At 47.7% G+C, this 25,331-nt stretch overlaps 1 long non-coding RNA gene across 1 annotated transcript; it reads right to left on the bottom strand.

Annotated features, from left to right (window-relative positions):
- Positions 1-1,342: 1,342 nt before the first annotated feature.
- On the bottom strand, positions 1,343-20,350 carry LOC114016775 (uncharacterized). The gene is made up of 4 exons (XR_003561439.2): positions 20,225-20,350; positions 5,086-5,172; positions 3,763-3,944; positions 1,343-1,435 (listed from the first exon to the last, which is right to left on the bottom strand). It is a non-coding gene; the product is annotated as an uncharacterized LOC114016775 (long non-coding RNA).
- Between the last annotated feature and the right edge of the window lie 4,981 nt (positions 20,351-25,331).

The raw sequence follows: 25,331 nt of genomic DNA, 5'->3' as shown, positions 1-25,331 counted from the left end.
ATACTTCTTAGCCTTTAAGGTGTATTAAATATGAAATGCAATACAAAAAAAAATTACTCTATCCCCTAGAGAGAGAGAATTGTTAACATTTATGGTTATGGTGGCAGTGCAAGAGGCCTATCGAAGGCTACAGGGCCAGCTCTGGATCTGTTCACAGACCAGTAGACCCAGATGCTGCATGCTACCCTCAGCACAAATTTAAATAGCCTTAAAGACTTTTATTTTTTTTAATTGAGCATCTGGTGCATATCAGTGTATTTAAAGACACCCTGAGCCAATTCTGCAGCTACTGCTGAATATCGGTCCTGGCAAATTTTCTCTGGAGCAAACGTGAGGCACCCTAGCAAAGCCAAATACACGTGGCGAGGACTCTGTTTCCTACAGGTCCTTGTCTCCTTACAGATCTCCTTACAGTGACTTTTTGTTCTGTGATGCTAAATTTGGGGCACTGGATGCCAGGGCATCGAGTGAGGCCAAGAACAACAAACAGCCATAAGACCTGCAGGGTCTCTTTTTAGAGTAGCCAAGGACATCGGAGCTGGCACAGGGCTGCACAGACAGCTTTAGATTTTACTATCCTAAACAATATTGCACTAATGAAAAATACTGCCACTCACAATTATCTCCTTTTCTTGTGAATATGTTGAGCACTGCCAGCTCCAACACGGATCTTCACACCACTGAACACTTATTTCCCCTTCTCCATGAAAGCCAAACACGTGTTCTAGTCTTTGGTCTCCACCCTTTAACAGGCCATTAGTCCCTGCAAGTACTGTCCCCTTAAGCTCTGACCACTAAATTCCTTTCAGAGCTGTCATAGAAGGGCTTTTCCCACACTTTTTGTAAATCCAAATATCCACTATCAACCAGACCCCATTAGTCAAATAGCTGCTAATTCCTTCTAGGATGCTGCAGAAGCATGTCGGGTAAAACTCCTGCCAACACCACAACTGCCCATGTCTTAAGGCTGGTGATGTTTTCTGGCCATCTTTTCCTTTTTGCCTTATGAGTTCAGGCAGCTGGAACTGCTCTGATGAGTCTTTCAAGCTTTCAAATCCATCTGTTCCCGATACTCCGTGCTTCCCTTCATATCAGAGCCTCTAGAGTTGGTATTTTACACTCATTATCTTTTCCCCAATTCCATTTTTATGTAAAAACACATTTATCGTGTTTGCCTGAGGAGAAAGTATTTGTGGTTTCCAGTTCCCCAGTGCTGCCTAATGCTTATGCACACAGCATTAAACGCTGTGACCCTTCTGTCAGGAAGACAGCAGAGGTTTTGAGAGGGGTCTAAAGCCAATTGTTCTATTTGTGGTATACTGAAGGGTAATGAGTTGGTTAAACTTGCCATTTGTGCTGCTCTGATTCCTTGGTTGCATGTCCACTAGTGGCAAGCGCAGAGAGGGTCTCCATTCAGCAGCAGATCTCCATGGAGCTACTTGGGAAAGAGGCAGGTCAGAGGATCAAGGATCACACACACAGTAAGTGAGGTGAGAAGAGTCAGCAGCCAAAGATACACGTGGGTTGGGACTTGGGCACGGACCTGGGTTTGCTTGTTAATCCTAGCAAAGGGTTCACTAAGCTTGCAGGGAGAAAAATTTGATCCAAGAGAGCCTGAGACTGTGAGCTGGATTCCCAGATTTCCCATTCCAGGCTTCTTGCTTCCCCAGATCATAACCGAGAAAACACCCAAGGAGCTGGCCAGACCAAAACATGAGGAGTGGCCATGCACAATGCACAAGAGAAACTGAGGTAGGCTTGCCAGAAGGACTGATGTGTGAGCACCAGCCAGGGAGTATCACCTCATTAGCATGGATGGACACCACACTCTGCCTGTGTGCAGGGTTGGAAAACTTCTCAGACTTCACAAGATCATTGTGAGATCAAAGACCTGTTTTCTCCTCAACAAAAGATGCCACAAAATCATTGCAAGCTCCCTTTAGACTGATCTAGTGACCCAGATCTCCTTGCAAATACTGCTATCAGTAAGGAGGTCACACCTTGCTTCACAGAAAAGGAAGAACAAACCCAGGGGTGGCTTCCCACCTTTCAGGACAGGCAGAAACATGACTCCCTTACAGGAAGAAATCTTGGAGATAACCAAGAGCTCCTGCCCTGACCAAAGACAAAAAGCTGTGCAGACCGCCTGGGTCTGCTAGTATGAGAGTTGGCCAAGGCAGACCTATGGCTAGAAGTAAGGAAGCGAGAACAGAGCCAGGAGGTCCAGCAGACAGGAAAAAAATGGTAATTCTTTGTACATTTAGAAAGGTAAATGAGAAGACTTGAGTAATTACAGGCCTGTCAGTCGGGCAGGGAATAGCTGGCTGCTTTACAGGAGTTCACAGAAAATATACTTTATCAGCATAACCTTTTTATCTTGATAGAATGATGAATCTGGGTGATAGATAAATTAATAATTTAATTATAATTGAATGTGAAGAGTGTATCATTTGTCCCACATGACATTATGACCAGGAAACTCAAATGGTAAAATCAACATCACCCCTGTAAAATGAACTGGAAGCATCACAACCCACAGGTCTCAACTTGCACTGAAAACATGCTAGCACCAGGAGGTGACCAAAGCACCCTGCAAGACACAGCTCTCGAATGGATACAAGCAAGTAAAACAGACACAGTCCTAAATCTCATCTCTAAGATACATCTCGCCTGATCACGGACATACCCAGTGCCAGCACCACCATCTCAGCTGCCACCTCAGACTCCATTTAGAACCAGAGATCACATCCAGCCAGGGAGAGCCCATTGGGAGGTTCAGCTCCAGTCTGTTTGCCTACAAGGGAGCAGGATGTACAGCTTCCTACGACAGTCAATGGAACAGGATTCAACTGTACATGTTGACTCACAGTGCTGCTTTGGATACCTCGAGGTATTCCAGACATCCACACAATGCTGACAGATCAAACACAGGGTCCATGGGAGACTTGTCCAGGTGGGGCACCTTGGGGAATCCAAGATAGTACTTAGAGACTGGTATTAAGGTGAGCAAACAGGGCAAGGTCTGGAGAGAGATTCAAGTGAAGCTAGTGTCTGCTTTACAACCAGAATAAGGATTCAGTTGCCCACGCAGGTCTCTGGTGCCATTTGAGATGCCCTGGAGACCCACCTTTGTCTCCAGCTGTCATTCCAGAAGGGCATGGGACTCCAGTAGGTCCTGTGTCACAACCTCCACCCCTGGAGTGAATTCTTATGTACTCCAGAATCTCTCACATCCCTGGACATCTCTGTCTAGGCAAGCAAACCCCACCTCACCCCATACAGGCATACCACACCAGGTTACTGGGAGCTCCACCAGGGTAGCTTTGAAGTGTTTTCTTGTGTCACCTTCACAAGTAGGGACTGGCAGGGGCCTGTGAGAATGTGATACACAGCTGCTGCTTCCAGCACTGCAACCAGGTACCCCTAGTCTTTCAGGCTCTGAGTTTTACAGGAAGAAGCAGTTGCTAACAGCCCCGCAGTGTCATTTAGCAGAGCCAGCCATGGGTTTCTCCATCTGTATACATTAGTACACGAGCTTGACTTGATGCTAGAGCATTCAGCACTGAATGGTATCCATGTCTGGGCCAGGCATGTTCTCAGCGGGGACTGAACAAACTTCAGAGTTACCTGTGGGCATGTTCACATGGCATGATGCAGTGCCAGATGGATGTTCACATCTCCCATAGGCAGAAAGAGGCCTGCAGGTATCCCATTTCCTGGGCAAATATCAAAGCTCTGGGATATTGCACACGTTTATCTCACCTTCCCGTTGCTCTGATTAGGCACGCTCCTAGGGAATCCAGCTTTTCAGGGCACAGGGACTCCAGGCAGCCTTGTTTCTGATTCCCAGATGGCCTCAGGGAAGAACTGGTCAGCTCACACAAGCTCCTCCAGGTATGCTCAGTAATTAATGCAGTTACAGGCACCGGTGGAAATTTATTCTCCTGGAACAAAAAAAGGTGCCAGGGAATATGGCCAGATGAAACTCCAGGATCTTGCGACCACAGGCAGTGGGTAATTCACATGGAAACATCAACAAATGGACAACTGCTTTGCTAGATGAGACCCTGTCCAGGCTTCTCAGCAAGCCCAGGCAGAGCAAAGAAAACACAAGGACATCACTGCTAGCAAGAGCAGGTGCTAGATTACCACACTGTCCCCTGCCCAGGTTCTTGCTATGGCCTTCAAAAGCTGTTGGTTAATGACAGATGAATGACAAATCCAACAGCCACCAGCAAAGCTCTCCCCATCCAGAGTCTGCCCCAAGAGCTATACCCAGCACTCACCGGGTGACCCTCCCGCAGGACATGCCTTGTTTCTGTCACAACTCTTCCACAAGCATGCAATAAGATATCTGGTGAGGAAGGTGGTGGCACCCTGCCTAGGGGTAAATACCTGCCCACTAGTTCAGACCTCAAGTTAAAAGGATGGTAGTAACTGCAAACAATCTCAGATAATAAAAGGGATAATGGTTTCATTTCTTAATTTTACCATTGATAGGCTTTCTGACATGGAGTCTTTCCTAATACCGAGGCCAGAGAGAGCAGTAGATTTACCAAAAATATAATGGATTTTAAAGGTATGTGTCAGTGCTGCTTTCTCAGATCAGCCTGTGTCTGTGCTCAAGAATTAGTTTGTAAATAGGAGGTTTATAAAAAATCAGAAGTTCATCATCAACACACACTCTTCAGGAACACACCAAGGGTTATACAGGTGCAAGCTGGATCCCTAATAAGCTTTGGGCATGGTGTCTATTACCTCTTACTGGATAGAAGGGAGAAATAAAATCTCAATTTCTAGTTAGTCACAGAGATTTGATCAACACATTTGCGTTAATGTTCTGTATAGCACAAATTGCATAAAATCCAAAGAGACACAGAGAGCAAGTTACAGATGCGCCCAGAGCCCCAGTCCCACACTTGGCCTCTGAGCTGCTGCTTTTGGGAAAGGAGCATTTTTGCTTCTTTGTGCAGCACCTAATACACTAAAGTGCCAGCATAATATAAATGGGGTTCACTGGTGGTGCTATTGTGCATACACTAGATAGTCATAATCAAGTGTGAGAGAATTGCAGCATGCCCATACCTGGCAGGGTCACAGTTTGCATCCTGTGCTTGCAAGTATATATGCTGTGATTAGTGTAGTTTCAGCAGGGTAATTTTTCACACATGCCTGCAACAGAACAACAGTGCAGTTAATATACAAGAACCTGTGCAGGTGCCAGCATCAGCAACTTAACTGCAGCACCTTGACTCCATCACTACAGGGCAAGGAAGACAGGCTGACCAAGTGCCTCCCTTGAGGCAGGTCCTACTGCCTTCCCCAACCTTACCCTTGATTATCAAACTTCCACATTTTTCTCCTCTACCAGGTAGCAGCTGTTGTCTGGATGTATCCCTAGCTGCTCAGTCCATTTGCTCTAATCCAGCAGAATAACCTCCCTCACAGGCCTTGAGTAACTGGTAGCAGGTAAGAGTTAAAATCCTGTTTTATCCACGCATTAGGACACATCCAGAGAAAGCTGACCCAGTCTTTGGGGCTATGGGTCAAAGAGCAGCACAAGATGGCACAGGCTGTATTATACACTTCTGCTCTAGCAAGATCTGCCATCTTTGCACTCAGGAGCACTTGGAGCAGGGTGAGGTTGGCATACTGGCCCCTTTTCATATTCTCAAAACCCTGGGTAAATCCAGCTGCAGCCAAATCACCATCCACCAAGAGTTTTTTGGGGTTTTTTGCTCAGTCATACAGACAGGAATTAGGGAGGGGATGATCAGGGCTCTGCTAGTACAGGACAAAGTACAGGTGCTGTTGTGAACAAGGCTGGCCACATCACTCACTCACTCACTCACTCCTGCTTAGCCTACCACTCACACCATGTTCCCAAGCAGAAAGAGTTGATCTCTTGTTGGGAGAGTAAATATGAGTGTAATCTGTCCTTGTGCATGACAGAGCCACGAGCCCTTCTCCAAAACCCACTTCTGTCAGACCAGAGGCACCAGACACAGCTTGCCCACTGCAGCTGATCTCACTGCTGCAGCCCCTTACAGCCCCTTCCCCGTGAGAGCCCACGAGTCCCAGTCCATAAAACCTGATGGATGTCAATCCCACAGATGCTCATTGCCTAGCCCAGCCTGTTAATACATTTCTCCCACATGCTCTCACAGCTCCAGGCTCCTCTATAACTGCATTTTTGCACTGACAACAGCTACACCCCTGTCCTGTTTGTTTGGACCAAGAGTACCTCTCATCCACCACATGCCCTGCACCTTCAGGAGAAGGAAGCAGCTGTCTCTGGAAGCACAAATTGGCAGGATAAGCTGCTGTTAGCTGAGCCCACTGAGCTCCCCTACTTATTCCAAGTGAACTGCTCACTTTGAAGGGATAAACAGTCTGATTAAACTAACAGCTCTTCCTTCCTTGCAGTGATTCTCTTTGAAGGATAGAGGTAAAGCCAGAGCAAGCGCAATCTCTAGCAGCAAATCCACTGCTGACTCCTCCTGGGAGAGAGCCCTCTGTGTAGAACATGAGGAGGAGAGCCAGAGCAGGAAAGCTGGTGAAGCTTTGCTTTATATCAAGTAATCTCGTTATTGCAGTTTCAGAGTTAAATGGTAAATAGGTAGGACTGCTGGGCAGTGCAGCAGGGAGCAGGCCTGGGTCACTGGGTAATTTAGCTGATATAAACAATAACCTGCGCCTGGATGGTCAGCATCTGCTGCTGGTATGAACCTTCAGCACTGTTCAGAGTACCAGCGGAGCTGTGCAGCACCGGCAGCAGACAGTCCTGGCATCCGAGACCATATCCAGAAGTCCTAGGAGGGCTGATACAGAAGAACTAGGAAAGATTAACAGCTAATTAATCTCATTCAGTACAGGTGTACTACCAGGCCTTACCAAATGAATAAGGAAACTCAGTGGGTCTGTCCTCGGTCTAACACATTTCTGTGTTATTCCCTGATGCAGAAGGGGAACGGGGAGGGGGGGTGGCGGCGGCAGGCAGCACAGATACAGAGAGCAACTCACACAGTGGCCTGGCATAAACTTGAAGCATCTTTCCACAACCTGACAAAACGTAGAAAAAACAACGGTGATTTCCACTTTCCAAGGAGAGTCAGTGCTCTCCAGTCAGCCCTGGAGCACAGCAGTCTCCCATGGTCCTGTGGAGAAGGATGAGCCCTGGACAGGTATAACCTCTGTCGCAACAGCCAGACGGGGCCCATGTGCTTGTATCAGTATTTGTTCCCTTATTTTTCTAGGTTTGAATACAGCATATAAAGGATGACCATCCCTCCCAGACTTCTTTCAAGGCAGGGTCACACCCAAACCACCACTGCTGCATTTCCCAGGCACGACAGATTCTTTTGATAATGCATCAAAACTCCCTGATGCTTGCAGCTCAGATTGGAGGAACCACTCCTGCATGATGCCTCCATTTGCAGCATTTCTGAGTACCCTTGTGCCAATGAAGTGCTCAGCAGTTGCAGTTCCTGGGTGGGTCTGTCTCACTGACCCCACTCTTTCCCAGGTCCCAAGCCTGCCTCCCAGGCCAGGACTTTGCAGCCAGTTTGCTCTGAGCAGTCTCTGTCCATTCTGCCCCATGCACCTTTCATTCAGCTGCACTGGCTCCTTCGTGGAGCTCAGCACCTGCAGTCCTCACCAATTTCACGCTGACATGGTGCACTGTCTGTGCTCCACATCTTTATTTCCAGGCAGATTAACTAGCCTTTTCCGGACAGCTACACATTACATTGTTTTGTGCTGCGTTCCTGCACTGTTCAGTGCAGTTTGTATCTTCATCAGTCAGTGTACAGCCTCAGGGCTTGTTTACAACACATCAAACCCTACTCTGAATAGGGAATCTTTTGCTTCCTCTTGCATTTATCTGTTGCACTCATCAGCCAGAGAAGTAATTCTCAGAAATATCAGGGAGGTTATGAATTCTCACAGTGCCCTATGACATGAGACGTATTCTCCCCTTTCAGCCTGGCTCCCAGACATGCCTTTCTTGAAGACATTCCTTGGACATGCAGCAGCACTGAACTTTGTTCAGCACTCATGCTGCTCATGCAGCTGTGGTCCTGCCCAGCTAGACCCCCGTCACTCACTATATGGTGCTCTGAGTGCAGCAGGTGTTCTCAGAAGAAAACCAAGTTGTCCAGGAAATCAGAGCATGAATAGTACAGTTTGTTTGCCACAGGCAAAGACAAAGTTATCTTATTTCTGGTATTTCCTAAGATCTCTGTTCTTGTCTTAACCCTCCCAAGATGGTCATAACAGGGTAAGGTTTTTATTGAGTATCTGAGCTTTCAAAAACAAGAGGGATGTGTCATGTTCTGCTATACTCTCCACTGAAGTGTGCCAATACAATAATCACAAAAAGGTTTTGGTTGGTGTGGACCCTGGAGGTCTCTTATTCAACCACTGATCAGAGCTGCCCTCCTGGCTGAATTACATCACTCAAGGCCTTCTGCAATCAAGTGTGGAATACCTCCTCAGATGGAGATCCTACCACCTCTTTGGCCCCTGCCCCACTGTTCCACCACCCTCATGGGGAAGACTGTTCCCTTATGACCAACCAGAAGTTCTGCTGTTCCAAATTATGATTGTTACCTGTTGTCTTTCAAGATTCTGGTTTCCTCTCTGTGACTATCTATTAGGTAGCAGGAAACAGCAGTGAGATCCCCCTTCGCCTTCTCGTAGCCTCTCCTCATCTGCTGTATGCTTAAACCCCCAGCTATCTTTGTGGCCCTCCTCAGGACTTTCTCCAGTATGCTGATCTATCTCTTCAACTGGGGAGCCCAAAATGGAATACTAGATGTGGCCTCACCAGTGCTGGAGTAGAGGGGATGCAGGGTCCCAAAAGGAAACCACTAGTAGCTGGCCACCAGTTGGACTTCGTATTGCTGACTGCAACTCTGTGAGTTGCTAGTCTAGCCAGTTTTCCACTGGAGTCCTATATCTTGTAAATTGAGAGACCATGTTAAAAACCTTGCTAAAGCCAAGGCATGCACTATCCATTGCTCTTGTCCGTTGTCTTGTCACACAAGGCAATCAAATTGGTCAGGCACAATTTGCCACTGGTAACTCCACACAGGGGAAAGGTCAAGTCTTCCTCAAGCAGAACAGGGTTACGACAAGTCATCAGCACCCTGAAGTCATTGCCAAGAAGAGTCTGCCATTCACAGTAGCGATTTCTTCTTCCTCAGTCTTGCACACACTTGGATTCATTTTCATGTGTTTTGCTAACGCTGCCTTCTTGCTGGTTCCCAGCTGAAGTTTGGAAGTTGCCCAGTAGCCTCCTCCAGCTTCACTTAACTTAAGGGACTGTTGTTTGCTACACAGCAATGCCTTGGTTCACCAGTCCTTTAACATGTGTTCACAGAGCTCAATCTGCGACAGGTTGGGCAACAGTTACTGACCAACAGGCAACTGTTAAATGCAGCTAAAACCAGCTGAAGCCCAAAGACCTGAGACTCCACGCTGTCTGGTCAATGCAAACCCCTGGCCTTCTGCAATAAAGACAACAGGAATATTATTGGGAAACTAATAAAATCCAGTGCTCCCAGTTTGGTTCCTTGACTGTCAAAGTGCTGTAGCTGGTTATCAGGACTGAAAGCCCTGACCACCCACAAGGCCAAATGACATATTTGCTTTGCAGTCTTAGAGTTGCTTTCCAGTGCTCCACATGACAGCCCAGAGATGTCCCTAGATGTGTGCCATGCTCCACCATCACTCACTTATTGATGGGGTCAAGGAGCTCAGCGGCATCAGTTCAGTGTAGACTTCTTTCTTATTGCAGGTTCTCTAGCTTGAAAAACTGAGGAAAAAATGGTTCTACAACTAATAATAGAAGCTGTGAAGAGTTAAAATGTCCCAAGAGTAGAAGAGGCTTTGATTAATTTCTCCACATAAAAAGTTTCTAATTATACTGAGTCTTATCTCTGTGCTAGAGCGGATTCATAACTCTGCCTTTTGTCCTTGATGTGTTCAGCAGCAATGGTTAGATTTTGGACAGTGCAGGGATGACAGTTCAGGAAAGAAAAGCAGTTACCAGGCATCCTCCAGGGAGGAGGGGCACTTGTCCAAAGCCTCAGGAGCTCCAGAGGTGGGTATTGAGTAAAAGCACAATCTTTGATGAACGTGTCCTGACATGTTCATCATGTCAGCTATAGCTATGGACCAGACCTGAGTTATCCCAGGAAGGTCTTATCTTCAAGAAGAAAGGTCCATCCCCAGGAGCTCCCAGTGCTGGGCTAGCAGGCTCACCCAGCCAGAGTCAACACGCAGATGGGAACCCTGTCTTTCCACCATCATCAGTCAATAGCAGGCCTACACTCTCCAGCTCGGCACTGCATCCCGAACTCCCAGACGTCTCCTGAGAGCTTGTGCAATGGGAGAATGTGCAAGCACTTCTATTAGGACAAAGCAGTCAGCCAAACACTTAAGCAGCACGCAAAATCTCCTTACATAACTTCCGAAACAAAGGCTGCCCGTGCAGCCTTTCTACTTAGGCAATCAAACACACCCCCTCTTGCTCCCTCCCGTATAGAGGGCAAGTTATCGCGACAGGATTCTGCATCACATTTCCACCTCAGGTTTCTGCAGTGTGCACAGGCACACGTATGCACACGCACATGTGCTGTTCTCCCTTGGTTTTATGCAATCCCTGATGTGCAGTTCAATGCAGAATGTAGCAGATACGAGATGCAATTTAAAGTGTGAGTTATACATAGTTCAGGTAGTGACAATAGCATCATTAACAATGGCCAAACTTGCTGTTGTGGGCCACATAGACTGTGGGGACCACAATACGGAATAAAAAGCTCTTGCACTCACCAGTGTCAGAGAACGAGCCGACAGAGAGCCCAGTCCTCTCCCTAGACCCTGCACCCCTTGCAGTCTGCCAGGTGGTAGCAAGCTGTAAAGGCTGATTCATACCACATGCTTTAGAGAGCATCTTACCGGGAAGAACTGGGTAGGCAATGGTGATACGGACAAAGATGGAGCGAGCAAATGCTGTAGGCACTGGTGCTCAAGCTGGGCCAGAACAGTGCTGTGAATGGAAGAGCTGGTCCTGCACTGCCCTTGGAACAGCGGTAGATATGCCACAAAGACCCTCCCCTGCGGGGAACTGGCAAATATGAAAAATAAGTGGCAAAAAATAGTGATTTTGCAGTAATTGCAGGAGTAATTTCTCAGACCATGTCACCTTACAACCACAAACCCACTCCGGCCAGCTCCTGAGGACAGCAGGTCCGTGGGGTCTGAAGGAGGGGCAGAGACTCCTGCTTGCAGGGACACATTAAAAAGCAGTAAAATCTACAAAGCAAATGCAGTTCCTGATGTACTCCCTCCTCTCTGTGTCCTCTCTCTTTGCTTTCAGCCTCTCTCTGTAGTGTTGCCCACAGAGGAGTGATGGGTTATCCCAGCAAAATCCCAGAAAAGGCCATTATACTAGCAGCAGAGAGCTGCTGCCAGCACAGTGAAGGAGCCATCTCAAACACCATGAGCTGTGGTGAAAAGGCCTTTTTTTGCTGGCTGCTGTTGCGTGCACAGGGGAAGGCTACAGGTAATGGTCTACCATCCTGGGACATGCTTGGCAAATGTATTAAAGAAACATTTTGCAGCATAAATCTACCCAGAGAAGCCAAATGTGGGAGCCGAAGAACATCCCACTCAAATGCACACACATGCACACTTGCTGCCTACATAGCTGATTTCAGCTCTGGAGACAGGCCAAATCCTCACAGTGCTGTGAGGTCCCAGAAGACCAGAGCGAGGATGCTGCTCGGGGCTGAGCGGGTAAGTCTTTCCCTCCAGCACAGAGCAGCTCACACTGAAACGCAGTACGGGAAACTGCCGTAGCTCTCCCAAACGATTTTATTTCCCCACAGAAGTTTAACATCTAAAAAGGTAGCCTTAAAATCAACTTTCAAAAAGCAAGAATCCGAAGTTGTATTCACTGGTGAGTATTTTGGTTCTAGCTTCCCAGCTGTGTCTGCTCCAACAAGAAAACAATGTTTGTCCTCATCTTGGGGCCAGGGTATTTTGTTAAAAGCACAGTATTTCAAACAAATCTTGCTTTTCCTCCGTGACAGTGTCTGAGCAGTCCCATGACAGAAATACTTGCAAGTCCTTTGGTACAAAAGGAGAAATGGCTTTCCAGGGCAGTGCCACAGCAGCTGCAGAGTTCCCCTTTCTCGGGCTGCCAGTTGCAACTCTGCTCACAACACCCTCTGAGAGGCACATACTCTGCCTGATCCCTCAGCTGAGGCTAGCACAACCCTGAAAGCAAACTAAACAGAGTGGCTGCGCCAGCCCTTCTGTGCCTTACAGCTCCAACCTTCGGAGCTCCTCCATGTCCATCAGAGATGTTCACCTAGCCTAGGACTCTGCCTCTGGCAGAAGTAAAAGGATTTGCTCTTTAGGATGCACACAAGCCTGGCCACTCTGTAGGCATCCTCCTTGCTCTTCCCCAGTATCCACAGCTGTTGTATCAGGGATGTTAGAGGAGATGTCCCTGACTGCTGCCTTCAGTCTCTGCTGATGGACCTGTTGCCTCTGAAGTTTTCTGAGCCTGCTGTTACTGCCTCCTTCAGCAGCAACTTCCTCACTTTTAGCTGCTGCTGTGTAAAGATGAACTTTCTTTTATCTGCCTTAAACTGCACTCCTAGATTCATCAAGTGCACATAGTTCTAGTACTGTGGGATTTGATGAATAACAGCTCTGCCTTCATCTTACTCACCAACTCCATGATTTTATGAACCTCAGCCACATCCCCCCTACCACCTTCTACTCTGCAAACTGGAGTCCAGGTCTTTTTGGTCTCGTAAGGCGGCTGTTTCATCCCCTTGACCATTTTAGCTGCTTCTCTGCACCTCTAACTTGAGGTGCAGAGAGCAGAGCTACACAAAGAGAGATGCAAAATTATGCCTGGTGTCTCCATGAGGATGCCCAATAAGCTGTTGGTTTTTTGGCAGCTGCTGCTGCATACAGAGCTGATGATTGCAGAGAACCACCAATGGCTCTGGGGGCTCTTTCCTGAGCTGTACATGCCAGTTTCAAATTCAGCATCATGCAGAGAAGTTTGGAGGGAGTTAAACACAGGAATGGTTGGTGCAACCTGCTGTGGCTGCCTCCTGGAGCAGAGACCTCACACAGGAGTCATACACTGCAGTAGAGAACCGTGAAACCACTGAAAACAGAACATGCTCCTGACGCAGCCCCCTGCCCTGCAGGTCTCTGGCTTCCTGAGTCAAGGAACCAGCAAGCAGTAGGGGTAAGAGAAAAGCACCTTACTGACCAGGCTGAAGTCTACCACCCTGGACCTCAGCCTGGTTCTAGGTGAGCCCAGATATTTCCAGAAAGACATGGGATGGTCAAGGACAAGGGGGATTTTTCATGTGAAGGAGCGGATTAGACATGTTGGGTAGACGCACGAGTAATTAATACAGGAGAAGCAAATTATTTCAGCGCTACAACACATGACAGCACAAAACTCAGCTGTAATGGGAACACTCCAAGCCTCCTCAGGCCATTCACCTCTATGGCAGATGGGGATTAGCAGCCTTCTAAGCCAATCTAAGGACTCCACAGTTAAGGGTGTAGTTTGCGCTCATTTATAAGCCTGATTTCACAGCCTATATTCCTCAAAAAAATTCTTTGCATTTGAATTTCACACACATTAACTGTGGCCAGAGCAGAATTCTGGCAAAATGTGAGCTGAAAGGAGCAGAGAGGAGGGATGAGAGAGAGGAGAGGGGGTTTCTATTCCAAGAAATGCCTTTTCTGCAAACTGTTTGGCATTTATCACTCACAGAGCGATTCCTGATGGCTAAGGATGAGATCAGCCCAAGGCTAAGGGAGAGAGAACCACCCTAATCCCACCAATTTCAGGACAGCTGGGTATCTGCTAAGCCTGCATTCATGATAGCAGAGTAAAATTGAGACCACCAGCAAGAATTACTGACACATTCCTGGGTACTAGAGCTCCAAAGGACCAAGCTCATAATTTAGCCCCAAGTCCAGACCCTCAATGACTTGAGCCAGGGACCACCCAAGCACAGCCCACCCCTCCCAGCTGGAAGGCTACACATTTTTTAGGAGCAAAGATCCTAAATGGCAGAGAAGCCTTCACAACATCCCAATGGTTAATCCTCTGCACAGCTCTTATTTTGCACCCTCTTTCTTGTTTGAATCTATGCTTCACTTCAGCTGCTTGACCTCACTCAGTATCTAGCTGAGATTATTCTCTCTTCCACTGTAAGAAATCTTCCACACTTGCAGTGAACTGCGGATGAAAATCAGATCATTTTTTGGTCTCTTTTATAATGCACTTTGAGCTCTTGGAACTTTCTCTCAAAAGCAGACTTTTTAGCCTCTAAATTTTACTTGTGGCTGTTTTCTCTGCCGTTTCTAAACAGACTTTTTAAACGCGGAAGTACTTTACCTGTATGCAGCATTCGTATGATAGGGATGAACAAAAAGACAATTCCTCTTTCTGCTCTTACTCAGGGTTTCCTTGCATAAATATCCTTCTATCCTCAGCCACCAGCTCACACCTCAAGCTCGTGCTTGTCATTTATACTTCAGGATCCTTAGCTTTCTTCTGTGTCTTCTTCCAAACAATAGTACCTGCTGTGGAAATGTGAGTGCTGTTTTTCCGAATGTTGTTTTACAATTACCCATGCTAAAATGAACACATTGTTCTTAGCAAGTCCAATTCACCAACCAGACTCCATACAACTGAACAGTTGCTACCATTTCCCTTTTACTGATCCACTGTTTTTTCTCTGTATGATACATGAGAAAATAGTCCTGCAGCAATTCCACCCCCCTACCCACCCACTAACACTTGTGGTCATTGATAATTAGGGCACCAAAACAAGGCAGGAGTAGCTGTACTGCATCAGATCAGAAGTCTCTCTGACTTGCTAGTCTCATTCCAGCTGTGGTCACAGGCAAATGCACAGAGACAGTGAGAATGAGGCAGGCACGTGTGATACCTTTCACAATGCCTCCCCAGTACCTTGAGCCAGATGTGTTTTCTATGTATTTGCAACACTCAGCTCATCTCTCCTGCATTAACTTGCCCAGTCTCTCCTTGAGCCCACAGTCTCTGCAGGTCTCCACCACTGAGAAGGACAGACTTTACTCCCACTTTATTTCTGACCTTTCAACCAATTATTTATACTTTCCAGCACATTTCTTCTTATCCTATGGCTGCTTATTTTCCTCATAGCCTTTAGTGAAGGATGCTGTTGAAAGCATTTTGGGAATCCCAGTACAGTCTCTTAAATAAATTGTTCTTGTCCATCTGCCATACCAGAACCCCGCTCCCTCTACCCCCATGATTCACCTACAAATACCATTCTGTGGTATTATGGGGTAAAGGAAAATCAATCAGATCTTTTCTGGAGCTCCTTTTCAAATTTTCCATACTTCAGCTTTTAGATGCAAAGATGGTTTGAGAAAGCACTTGCACATCACCATTTCTAACTCAGCAGTCTCATTCTTGGCTTTCTTAAGATGTCTGAAGCAAGACAACCAGCCCAGATGGTTTATCACTGCCCATTTCATCAACTGGATCCATAATCTCCACTCCAGTTTTGAACATATCCTCTGATAAGTCCCCAAAAAGGTTAATTACAGCATGGTAATCTCCATGTTTTCTTCTGTATTCAACAATAATGCAAATAATGGCTTCAGCTTCTCTGCAATGGGCTCATCTTTAAAAATTGCTCCTTTTATACTCTGATCGTGTGCCGGCTCTGTCAACTCCTTGGCACACTTCTTGTTTCTGATATATTTGAGGAAATTCTACTGTCTTCTTTTTTAGCTGTTTCTCATATTCTTCCAGCCTGTCACTGGGGCCAGGAACTCAGTGATGCATACCCAACACAGGGATGCAGTACCACCATTGGCCTGTCGGTCCAGCCTTTCTTTCCACAGGGTTTCTCTAGTTTTTCCTGGGATGGTTAGCCTGCACACTTCCTTCAGTTTACAGCCCTCTGTCAAACATCATCACTCAGCTTAGGGTGCCCCAGGGAATTTCTGCCTTGCCTGGGATTCCAACATGCCATTTAGACCTGCCAATCCACTCCCCCATTTCCAAAGGTTCTTGGAGATCTAGAATATACCTGAACTACAATCTGCTGCATAACTTTCTCCCAGGCTGTGCGACTGAGCCTAGCTCTTAATCAGACTGTGCAGCAAAGGAATTCAAATGCCCTACAGAAGCTTTAACATACAGCATTAATACATTTCTATATTTTCAACAGCCCAGATTATAATCCGGCCAAGAGATACCACTCTGGTTTGCAGGGCAGAACTTACTTTCCACAGAGCAAAACTGGCAGACGTTCATCATGCTGATGATCTGTAATATGCTACGATCTACTGTTTCCAGAGCTCCAGCCTGTAACTTGGGCAGGAGGCAACCTTGAGTCAACAGCTCAGATACAGGGCAGAGCTTGCACACATGCCATTTCTCTGCAGTGTGAGACAGTACTGTCCTCTGGCAAGGCAGCACTCTGGCCACCAGCATCACCAGGACTGGGGCACTTGGTCATTTCGACTCATAAAAGTGGAGAAGTCTGAGAACCTTTGTCCCCAGACAGTTCCCTGTTGTCTTACTTTTCTGGCAAGTTTGCTGAGGACACTGTAACCACACTGCTGGGGACGTAGCTGCTTTAACCATGCAGAAGATGTTATAACAAGCAGAGCTGACATGTAAAAAAAAAACATCTCATTTCACAGGAAAGCAAAACTGAGATATGGATTTGCCTGTTCAGTGGCTTGACGTTTGTCTTGTGTCACAGACTCAGTCATTCAAGAAAAAACATGTCATATTCTTGTTACTTTCCCCTTTGTCACTAGACTAGAGGCATGAGCCCAGGCCCCGTGGAGAGGGTTCCTGCCCTCACACTCAAGGACTGATTCTCTACTCATGTAGGAAATGCCACCATAGCCTTCAGGGGCCAGAGCCAAGAGAAGCTGTGAAACACAGAAAACCAAGCAGAGCAACCAGCATTATTCCCAATCCCAATGAGATACGGCTTTGGGGACCACTTGCACTGGCAGCAGCAAGTAGAGAGGCCTTCCATACAGACATGCTGAGCAACCTTTCTGCATTCGCTCCAGTCCCACCAGCTACTGTGCCCCATCCATGCCTGGATTCATGACGATGATTTCATGTAACTGAATTTGTGCCAGTCCTTCACCCACAGACAGGACACACCAGGCTGTTTCAACTCACTCATCACTGGAAATGTAGAAGTCTCCATCCCAAACTGAACTTTCTGGACCATGATTTTTGCTGCAGACTCATCTAATCCCATTTTGAACACACTCTGCTTTCAAGCCTCAGCATCATGTGAAGGTGGATTCATAAAGAGATGTGAACGGATCACATCCATTCATGCACCCACTTCTTACACAGTGGGAAATGGCAAAGCATTTCTCTCTCTCTCTCTTTCTACCACAGATGTCTGCTACATTCCCTTCAATTCGCTCCACCCCAAGCTGGGTGCTGCCCTGTAAACCACCCTTTATAGAGAAGCCAGCTCTGGCCTCCTTGCCGGAATTTCTGTACCTCCTCCAGTCAGCTCTACTGCCATCTGCCACAGATACTATTGACACCCTGTACATACCACTCTCTTTCCTCTGAATTCAGCTTCACATGTTCTTGAATTGAACGTAATCTGCCATTTTATGCATGAGCACCATGGGACCCTCTTCAGCTCCTTGCATTCAGCCCTAGATTTGGCTCTCCTGAATCATTTTTTTCCCTACAAATTCGCCAGCTCACTATTCACAGTCTTCTCTGCATCCTCTATGAATGCACTGATCAGCATAAATACCAGCATGGACCTCTGTACACTGCCACTGGCATCCACCGCTGCTGTGAAAATGGGCTCAATACTCCTGTAAACAGCTATTAATCTATGGGCCTGCCTCTTCACCCCTTGAAAAGTTAGTTTTCTTGTAGGTCACTGATGTGGGAACTCACTCGAAAGATGCAAACCTCTGCGTACAAGTGTACCAACCATACATCGCCCTAGCCCACCAGCTTGCTCACACCTTCAGAGAGCTTGGATACACTTCTGAGCTTTGAATTTCTTCTCTAAGAGCCAAATAAAACTCTTCCCCCCATTACACTGTATTAATTCAACCATCTAATAAAATTATTCTATGTTGGTTTTAACAATTTGAGGCTGTTTCAACACTAACTCTGCTTCCTAAACGAGTCCAGGACTCCTTTCACTCATGGACATCACATTCCTGCATCCCTCAAAGACTGGTTTAGGCCTTAAAGCACAAGCCCGTCAGTAGCTAAACAGCTTCACTACTGCACGCCTCCAGCACCACTGGGTGACTGCAGTCAGCCTGGGAAATGTATTGATCTGCTCCAAAACCTCTTCTTTGCCAACACTTCAGTTTGACAGAGTCCCTCAGCCCTGTCTCTCTCTGCACAGCAGATAAGGGAACCTTCCTGGGACACCACTGCAGCGAGCAGCAACACAAGGAACTCGCTGCTGCACAATGGCTCTGTTTTCTTTGTGCATCCTTACTGCTCCTCATGTGCACACCCCAGGACAAAGCTGCCTGGATGTCTTCCTGAAAATTTGCCTCATATGAAGACTTTTAACCTCTAAATATATATAGCATCAGAATACAAATGAGAACAAAATGTCTCTTGAAACAGGGGAAACTCAGACCAGTGTCCCTGCAGAGTCAACTTGTCCTTCAACTTCCATTCAGCAACTTTGGGTGGCTTCCTGGTTTCCAAGGAACTTGGGACCCTCCTGCAGCTCCGCAAAGGTTCTTTGCTGCCAAAGCCTGGCTGTGTGTTGGCTCCCCAGTCCCCTCAGAATCTCCTGGTCCCTCGCCACAGAGCAAGTTCTGCCCATTCAGGTTGTCCACCCGCTCCCACAGCCCCAACAGCTGCTCCAGATGTTCCCCCCGACCCACCCCCCCACCCCTCAACACCATGCAGTACATCTGTGACAGCAGGGAATGAGGACCATTGACTCAAGACCTTCACACAGTGGCTTTAAATATTGCCTATGGCAAAGCCAAGGATTTTACCTATTTAGGTGTTCCCTTTAATTTCCTTTAAATGGCTTCCTCTTTTTATGTCATTTAAAGACTTTTTCAAATTCCTGCTGCTGCAGTCAACTTTTCTGGCTCTTTCCCGTCACAAGGATGTTGAATTTTAGTGCATTACAGTTAGTATTAAAAAAAGCATATCTTTGATAGTGATATATTGATCCAGGTTCTGTGTATTACTCTGGAATAAATCAAGTTACTTCTTCCCTTGTAAGGTCTTTCACAGGTTGCTGCATAGATTGTCATTTATGGTGTCTAAAACTCATTTTCTCCCCCAAACAGAAGCAGCTTCTCCAGCCTCAAACTGTGTCCAGTTGTTCAAGGCATTTCCCTGCAATAATAAAAATCTCATTTTCAGTAGCAAAGGATTGCAAACCTGGATCTATAACATGTCAATGTTTCATGGATTAAACCACTGTAACCAACAATTAATTTCACTTATTACATGCTCAGATGACTGACTAGTTCTCAGTAACAGAGGAGTTTCTGGAGCTGGTGTTACCTTCTTATAAGTGAGTTTTTGAATTCTGCTCTGAAGTTACCAAGAAGAAAGCTCTGTTGGATTTGTCTTTTCCTGTTAATTTTTATGCCAGTTTTTCAAAGAACATTTTCTTTGTGACTGGCATTTTGTATTGTTTTGTTTGTAGCTATTTAAATGCATTGTTTTGACATCATGTCCATTTATACTCAATACATCATTAATTGGGGAGAATTTCATTCCACTGCAAAAACAAAATCCTCCAGAATAAATTCGTACACTATATGCAACATTTTCTACACCAAAGCTAGGCAAAGCCACTGTTCAAACCATAACAGAGAATACAGGGAGATCTCAGAGAAGACTCAAGGCTGTGCTGTACCTGTCCTACCAGTGCTTGCAGAAGTAGCAGGCACAACCCACGAAGCACAAACCACCAGCCAGGATTTGAAGTCAGCTCAGAGCTGTGCTGCAAGCCAGAAGCTAATAAATGTCACCAAGCCCGCACAGAGTAGATTAGAAACGGCCATTTGGATTTTGGCCATCAGCCTGTGCAGCGCAGCCATGATAGCTCTCTGAATTCCTGCTGAACGTGAATAGACTATGGGAAAAGTCCACCTGTAATTTAAAAATTACCTGAGTGGGTTAATCTGCCTCAGGAAGTCACTCCAATGGTCAGGACCTTATTCCAAATCCCAGCTGTCCTCTGCCAGCTGCCGGCCTCTGGATCCTGCTCCAGTTACTGCTGTCCTCCAGACTGGAAGACCTGTTAACAGAGCAGGATTTTTTGCTGAGACACTTAGGTACCATGGCTAAGTAAGCCCTTAATGCTCTTAGAAATTCAACAGTTAAAGTAGATAAAGGTTATCTGATACTCCAGTGACCTCCAAGTCTTCTCCGGTCACTGTGTCTCAGAACAGTGCCATCCATCCTTTGTTCCTCAACAGCTAAGGCTACATTCAGCCTTATTAAAGTACATATTTTGTTCCAGCTTAGCAAATCACCAGCCCTACCCTCCAACCATTTTGTCATCTGCACAGCACATCAGAGACACTTCTGCTTTTGGTACAAATTCTGAATGTAGCCAGACCACGATACAGGTCATTCTAAGACTTTGCACTTTGAATAAAGCATGAGGTCTAGAAGTTAGAGAAACAAAGGTCAATGCTGAAACATCTGAGAGTTGGATAAATGAGATGTTGAGGGCTTGCTGCAACACAACAGCTGGTGGAAGGCAGGTTGAACCCACCCTACAACCCTGTCACATCTGGGGTCTTGTATTCACTCCCCACTCCTCTCTTCTCTGCTGCTCTGGGCTCGCTGCAGTCAACCATGAATAAATCCTGTTTTGATGAAAATTATTTCAAATGAGATAGCCCCCAAACATACGAAACACAAGCTCTGGGAGGAATCCCCAAGCATGGCCGTCAGGTTCTGGTTCCTGCTGCACAGGAGAGCTGTGATCTGACTCACAGCACTGTGACTCGGGAGTAACAACCGAAGCCTTAACAGAAGCAAATCAAGGACAAGATATTTCTGTACAGGGTATTTCTGTAAAATCAGCTTGGTTGCAGGTTAATGAGTTTGATAAAAGCTTGCACTGGTCTGTAACAAGCATTACAAATATCCAGGCAGTACACAAATGCAGGTGAATTGCCTGGACCTTGATCTTGATATAAAATGAGTTACAGAAGTCAAAGAAATACCAAAACATCTGGCTGCAAGCTCTGCAGGATAGCTCAAGCAAGCTGCAAAGAGAAGCAGTTGAATGCCCAGATGCAACCACATCCCTGCAAGACTCTATCTCCCTGCCCAGATGGCTGCAGAGAAGTGGCAGGCTCACTTCTTTGATGAGACGGATCAAAATGGCATGAGACTCCAGCAAAGGCACGGTGACAGCGGATGATAGTAAGCGACTTGAACCACCCACATACAAACATGCGGCACAATGGGTCACAGTTCAGAGACAGACTATCTCCACGTTCGACACACTGCTCTGTGCAATCATTCACTTGGAGCAAGGAGAGGAGCAGGAAGAAGTGGGGAGGCTGTTCTTGACTTAGTTTTAAGTGGCACACAGGGGTGACTTCATAAAGCAATAGTAGCTGAGATGCTGCATTATAGCAGCCCTAGTGCTGTTCAATTCAGCATTGCACGGGGAAGCCAGGACCAAACAGCAGCAAGTGACACTAAATAGAAGCAAATGCTAAAAATCAGTGTGAGGCTAATTAAGCAAAGCCTAAAGGGGTTTTGAGGAGCAAATCAGTAAAGGTATAAAAACAAACATGTCAAAAAGCCATCAGGAAAACATGGGGCCATTAGACTGTCAGAGGTTAAAGGAAGCAATTATGGTAGATGAGGATATCACAGAGATGTGAAATGACTCTTCTCCTTCCATCTTCCTCTCCACCTTCCCTGGAGATTTCTGTGCCTTTGCAGAACCTCCAAGGTGATATTGTCCATGGCTTGGGCAAACACCGGCTAGGAAACATTACCATTTTCAAGTCCATTTGATGATTTAGAAGGCATCATTCTCACTCCATTCTCCAACCTCACTTCCAGAGGCAGTATCCTTTAGAGGGACTACCAAGGAAAGGCAGGAGCTTCTGGTCTGATCCTAAAAGTCAGGAGGCAGGTGGCAAGACACCAGAAAAGGCCAAATTCAGCTAATCAGAAAGGATAACCTCCAGAGATGTAATAAGAGTGATAAGAGAGTGGTCAGACAGAATGGATTTTTTTTAGATTGGGGGGGGGGGGGGGCAAGGGCAGAAGTTATAACTGACATTGCTAAGGTATTTTGGAAAGTGTTTTAGCTCTACATTCCTGCTGGTCCTGGGTGGAAAGTTTACACTAGGCTGGTTTATTCTTCCTCTGTACATTAATATTAGCTGCAGCCAGGACATGGGGCTGGAATGTTTTCACAGATGACCAAGGCTGGCAGCTCTTAAACTGATATCAGTGGGAAGTGAGTGAGATTTGGTTGCTTCTGCCCAGTGCTATACTTAGTGCTATACCTAAGAGGCATAACTGAAAAAAAAAACAGTCCCGCACCCGCTGCCTGTATGCTCATACTTTGCACGGTCCTTTACACTTCACTGAAGGATGCTGCCAGACCACTGCTGGCACATGTAGGAGGGTCTGGAGGACTCAAATAACCCAGTTCAAGAAAGGCACATACTCCCAGAGAACAAGGAGACCTGGAGGCCAACACTGCTTTGAATGTAACACCCCGCTTTGCAGCCCTGTGTCATCATCAGCAAGAGAGAACCAGAAAGATTTAGGCCAGCAGGGACTTCGGAGGGGATCTCAGGCAAAGCGAAGCTGAGGAGTACCATCCTTCCCGGGCATGGCAGAGTGAATCTGTGCAGAGCAACTCCAGTTCTCAGGAGCACCAGGACACCCTGGCAGAGGTGGCTGCATGACATCAGCCCCCTCGGCTCCCTGTTTACATTCGGTCCCTGGCAGTGGCAGATGCTCTGGGGCTGAATCACAGGAATTTGTTATGGCAAGCACCTGCTGCACACTGAATGCCCCCTCTTCCTCTGCACCCATCCGCCCTGCCCTTCACCGGCCATCACCTCTCAGGAGCTGCCTGTGTGATGGAAAGCGTGGGCGCTGCACCCGCAGAGGCAGGGGACAGCCGTCTGCTGGCAGCCAGGCTCTCTGCAACACACCTGCCTTTCAGGAGACAAAAAAAAGTTTAAAAGTACCACCTGGAGCTACTAATTCGGCAGGGAGAGGGGACAGATGGGGGCCACAGGCTGGGGAAGGGAGGGGCTCTGGGAGGGGGAGAAGGACTCCATGCACTGCGATTATCTCCCCTGATGAAGCCCTGCCACGCTGTAGCCAGTGCTGCAACAGGCAGGCGGCATGCCCTCCCAGCCCCCCTCCTCAACCAAGGAGGGAATCGAAGCACAGCCCTGAGGGACACTACACTCCTGAACATCCTCCTCCAGCAAAGACATCTGAGGAGAGGCTGGGGGATGACAAAAGGCCCTGAGAGACTTGCAGTGTCACCCAAGTACCTCCTCTCCAGAGGAAACTTCCCACCCCCCCCCCCACCCCCGACTGCCACGTGCAGTGCCAGGAGCCACCCACACCTTCCCAGGGCCCAACCCAGTGTCATCGCCTTCCATAAGCCATCCTACGAGACCCTCTCCAGCTTCCCCACCCCCATCTCACCCTCCCACTGGAGCCTCCCTCATGCACGAGGCCACACTCATGCCTCAGAGAGAAGCCGTGCCTGCACACACTCTGCTCCTGGGGGAAGACCTTGGGCAAGCTGCTCTCACATCCTCCAGCTTGCCAGAGCTATTTTCCAAAGGCAGCCCCTTCTCCAGCTAAAGAGAGGCCTCCCATGGCCTCACTTGGCCCACACTGTCCCCAGATCTGCCCCACGGGCTGTGCCCTTGGATCCTGAGCACTGAAGTCACAGCTGGTGCCAGCTGCAGCTCCTCTAAGGTCAGCTGGGTGAGGCCATAACACAAGCAGCATCACCTTTAGGGCCACATGCAAACACAGGGTGAAAACTGAGGCAGAGCAGCAATCCAATCTGACCACCAGAAAGCTGTTCCTCCCACAGCCCCTTCCCACAGAAATTATGACTAATGGAGACATCCCTCTTGCACAGCATTTGTGCAGGAGAGCATCAGGGTGCGGAAAAGCTCAGCATAAAAGCACGTGAGGAGGAGTTTACAGTGATGTGTGAAATTAATGTACACATTTGTTTCAGACCTACTAAAGCAAAAGGGGTTAATTTCTCCTCCAGGGCTGCAGGGGGGAGTCCAAGCTAGAAATATTTGGGCTGGCATGAGGAAGCACTCTGGTGTTATCTTCTAATGGATGATAACATGGATGGGTAACAGCAGATAAAGGAGTTGCCTGGGAGATGCCATGGGATAGCAAGGACTGGACACTGACTTCTGGGGACTGGCAGCCAAGGACTGGAACAAATGCAGACTTCATCCCAATGCGATTCAGCCACAAGTCTGAGCGGGGACCAGTCATGAGTCCAGGCTGTATGTGGGCTGCTGCAGAGACAGAAACAAAGTTCTTAAACCCTGAAGACCAGAGACAGGCCGAGCCACCCTGATGAGCATGGGTCACACACCAGCATTTCAGCTGTAGCCCTTCTGATCCCACAAACCACTGAGATTGTCCTCCACGGATCAAGCTGCATGCTGCCTGCTCATCCGCGCTCAACAGGCTGGCCGCGGGAGTGAGAGGAAAGCCAAGGCCAGGCCTTCAGCTGCAGGAGCCACGGGAGTTGCTTTGCGAATTGACATATGCTGAGCACGTGGCCCAGAGGAGAGCGATCCCAACCTGGGCAAGGCCAGCTACCGCAGCAAGCAGTAATACCTGGTGGCAGGCAACCTCGCCTCCAGCCCGCGGCCAGCGCCAGCCACCCATCACTCAGCCCGGAGCTCTGCCGCCTGCTTTGCAGACCACAGATCCCAGCCCCACTGGAAGAGTCACCACACGGGGGGTCCCAGCCAGGCGTGCACCCTGGCCCAGCCTGGGGACACAGCCCTGGGCACACAGCCCTGGGCACACCGCCCGGGTGGCGGTGCTCCCCAGCCGTGGGGCAGAGCCATGGCAGCACAGCGGCTGTCCCAGGCCCGCACCGGGCACCTCGCTGAGGCACGCAAGATGCGGTGGACTCCGGCGCGGCCAGAGCTCGGCCCCGACGGCGCGCTCGGGCCCGCCGAGCCCGGGGAGGGCTCCTCTCTGAGCCGGGCAAGGC

The sequence above is a fragment of the Falco cherrug genome, chromosome 19 (genome assembly GCF_023634085.1).
Source record: "Falco cherrug isolate bFalChe1 chromosome 19, bFalChe1.pri, whole genome shotgun sequence".
In the NCBI taxonomy this organism is placed as follows: domain Eukaryota; kingdom Metazoa; phylum Chordata; class Aves; order Falconiformes; family Falconidae; genus Falco; species Falco cherrug.
Note: the sequence above shows the minus strand (reverse complement) of the source record. Positions and strands in the feature narration are given on the sequence as shown.